This window comes from Schistocerca americana, chromosome 2 (assembly GCF_021461395.2).
Source record: "Schistocerca americana isolate TAMUIC-IGC-003095 chromosome 2, iqSchAmer2.1, whole genome shotgun sequence".
NCBI classification, from domain to species: Eukaryota; Metazoa; Arthropoda; class Insecta; order Orthoptera; family Acrididae; genus Schistocerca; species Schistocerca americana.
Genome location: NC_060120.1, coordinates 199007596 through 199011597, shown reverse-complemented (window position 1 = coordinate 199011597; position 4002 = coordinate 199007596).

Here is a 4002-nt window from a genome sequence, read left to right as displayed (position 1 = left end):
TATTTTTGGGAGGTGATCACGCAGCAGAAGAAGCCCTCTAGTACCGTGAGGCCTCTCCACGGTGAAATCGGTCTAGCCTACTTCGACGACGACAAAAGGAGAAATTATGGCCAAATCACTGGAGATAAAATTCCGAAGTCACGTCATCGATGATGAGTGAGTGTCACGAATTGACAGTCCTCAAACGAACTCAACAGAGGGTGGACTGCCGGGCAGGGTATCTGACGCAAGTGGACGACACTGTGTGTTCTCTCATCAAGCGTTAGGGCAACCACAAAGCACCTGGTCCAGATTGTATTAGGGTTCCTTTACTCAAACACCTCCGTCCCCAAATTATCACCTTACTGAGTCGCTTCTAGAACCGCTGTCTTTCTTTACCCTACTACACCTCTGCACGAAAGGCGGCTGAAGTCGGTAGTTTCTCTTCCCAAACTTATTCCCTGAAATATATAGACCCATCTCCCTCCTTGATTTCCTAGGAAACATTCTGAATTTCGTTATGTGCAGTCGCTCCAAAAATTCTTTATGGAGCTTAACATGTTCCTCCCAGAACAGTTCCGATTCCGCACCGAGAACTCTACAGTTCACGAGCCCCAGCACTTTTACGAGTGCGTTTGTACAGTGACGAGTCAGGGGGATAGCAGTGAAGGTGTATTCCTTGACAGCGGAAAAATGCTCCGTCGTATCACTAAAAAGGCGAATATGTCCTCTTTAAAAGACTGTGACGGAAAGGTGGGGAACTACACTACTGGCCATTAAAATTGCTACACCAAGAAGAAATGCAGATGATAAACGGGTATTCATTGGGCAAATATATTATACAAGAACAGACCTGTGATTACATTTTGACGCAATGTGGATGCATAGATCCTGAGAAATCATTACCCAGAACAACTACCTATGGCCGTAATAACGGCCTTGATGCGCCTGGGCACTGAGTCAAACAGAGCTTGGTTCAAATGGCTCTGAGCACTATGGGACTTAACATCAGAGGTCATAAGTCCCCTAGAACTTAGAAATACTTAAACCTAACTAACCTAAGGACATCACACACATCCATGCCCGAAGCAGGATTCGAAGCTGCGACCGTTGCGGTCGCGCGGTTCCAGACTGTACAAACAGAGCTTGGATGGCGTGTACAGGTACAGCTGCCCATGCAGCTTCAACACGATGCCACAGTTCATCAAGAGTAGTAACTGGCGTATTGTGACGAGCCAGTTGCTCGGCCACCATTGACCAGACGTTTTCAATTGGTGAGAGATCTGGAGAATGTGCAGGTCAGGGCAGCAGTCGAACATTTTCTGTATCCAGAAAGGCCCGTACACAACCTGCAACATGCGGTCGTGCATTATCCTGCTAAAATGTAGGGTTTCGCAAGGATCGAGTGAAGGGTAAAGCCGCGGGTCGTAACACATCTGAAATGTAGCGTCCACTGTTTAAAGTGCAGTCAGTGCGAACAAGAGGTGACCGAGACGTGTAACCAATGGCACCCCATACCTTCACGCCGGGTAATACGTCAGTATGGCGATGACGAATACACGCTTCCAATGTGCGTTCACCACGATGTCGCCAAACACGGATGCGACCATCATGATGCTGTAAACAGAACCTGGATTCATCCAAAAAAATGACGTTTTGCCATTCGTGCACCCAGGTTCATCGTTGAGTACACCATCGCAGGCGCTCCTGTCTGTGATGCAGTGTCAAGGGTACCGCAGCCATGGTCTCCGAGCTGATAGTCCATGCTGCTGGAAACGTCGTCGAATTGTTCGTGCAGATGGCTGTTGTCTTGCAAACGTTCCCATCCGTTGACTCAGGGATCGAGACGTGGCTGCACGATTCGTTACAGATGCCTGTCATCTCGACTGATAGTGATACGAGGCCGTTGGGATCCAGCACGGCGTTCCGTATTACCCTTCTGATCCCACCGATTCCATATTCTGCTAACAGTCATTGGATCTCGACCAACGCGAGCAGCAATGTCGCGATACGATACACCGCAATCGCGATAGGCTACAATCCGACCTTTGTCAAAGTCTGAAACGTGATGGTACGCATTTCTCCTCCTTACACAATGCATCACAACAACGTTTCACCAGGCAACGCTGGTCAACTGCTGTTTGTGTATGAGCAATCGGTTGGAAACTTTCCTAATGTCAGCACGTTGTAGGTGTCGCCACCGGCGCCAACCTTTTGTGAATACTCCGAAAAACTAATCATTTGCATATCACAGGATCTTCTTCCTGTCGGTTAAATTTCGCGTCTGTAGCACGTCATCTTCGTGGTGTAGCAATTTTAATGGTCAGTAGTGTAGCTGTCTGAATAGTCATTCCACCGCCCTCACCAAAAATTTTGGCACGCGAACAGCGCTCTTTCAACATAGAACAGTCTAAATCCTTTCACCCAGTCTCCCTTTGTAGTTAAGTCTTCACATTCAGCATCTCCTTCTCACTGCCACTGTAACATTGGGGTTTTCTCCTATCTATCTCTCCCACTGTCACTCTCTTCATCTGTATCTCTCATTCGTCCTTATCACTGTCTAATTACTGCTACATTCAAAAATGGTTCAAATGGCTCTGAGCACTATGGGACTTAATTTCTGAGATCATCAGTCCCTTAGAACTTAGAACTACTTAAACCTAACTAACCTAAGGACATCACACACATCCATGCCCGAGGCAGGATTCGAACCTGCGACGGTAGCGGCGCGCGGTTCCAGACTGTAGCGCCTAGATCCGCTCGGCCACTTCGTCCGGCTGCTACATTCACTGTCTCCCCAACCCACTGCCGTTGTTTCTGTTCTACTCTTTTTCTCTCCCACTGGCATTGTCTCCTCTCTCTTCTACCGTCAGTATTTCTGTGCTACGGTCTTTCAGTGCAAATAAGCGAAACTATGTTCGCATGCCAAAATTTGTAGCAAGGAAGGTAGAAAGCGAGTAGAGGCAGTTTCCTGTCAGAGTCCTTTAAAGAGGAACGTATCCGCCTTTTTTATGCTCCAACGCGAACATGCGAGGGCTCCCAGTCAGTAATGCAACACATTTTTTTCCTGAAAGCAGGTTGATTTTATTCGGGATTCCAGTACACCATATTACTCCCAACTCTTTTGACTACAAAACTCTATTTTTCAACATAATCTCCTTTCAATGCGACAGCAATTCGCCACCTTACTAGGAAGGTCTGTATGCCTGCATAGTACCACTCTACTTTTCGATGTCGGAACCAACGTCTTTCTGCATCAATAACATCTCCATCATCAACGCACTGCTTCCCGCGAAGCGCATCCTTCATTGGGCTAAACAGATGGATGTCGGAAGGTGCGAGAAAGGGGTTGTAAGGTGGTTCAGGGAGAACAGTCCAATGAAGTTTTGTGAGGACCTCTGGGATGCGCAGGCTTGTGTGAGGCCTTGCGTTGTCACGAAGGAGAAGTTCGTTTGCATTTTTGTGGCGACAAACACGCCGAAGTAGTTTCCTCAATTTCATGTGGGTAGCACAATACACTTTAGAGCTGACCGTTGCAGCATGAAGGAGAACATCAAACAGAATTACTCGTACCATTGATAAACGCGAATTTTCTCCTTTGATTTTGCATTTTTGTACTGCATTTCTTACAGACTAGTTTCAGCTGGTGGAGTGCCGCAGATCGTGTTAAGTTCTGTAAATGACAGTTTAATCAGTAATAGCAAGACGTTGCTACGCCTGCTATGCGTCAATTAAACGCTATGTTTTAACTTATAATGTGGACATTCTAAGCCGTGAAAAACATTTCTGTTGTTTTTCAGTTGGTGAAGACAAGGTGGTAATTTGATCCGAGAATAATTTCTTTGTACGTCATTTTAAAGTACTCGTATTACGTTTCATTCAAGTCAATAAGGTCGAACATCAAATTAAAAAAAAAAAACCGTTATCTTAAGAAAACGCGCTCAGCAATACTGTATGACCGTCTGCTAAACGCGAATGGCACGGCCAGGCTAGAGTGTGATATGCTCTCTTTTCTTAAAATCA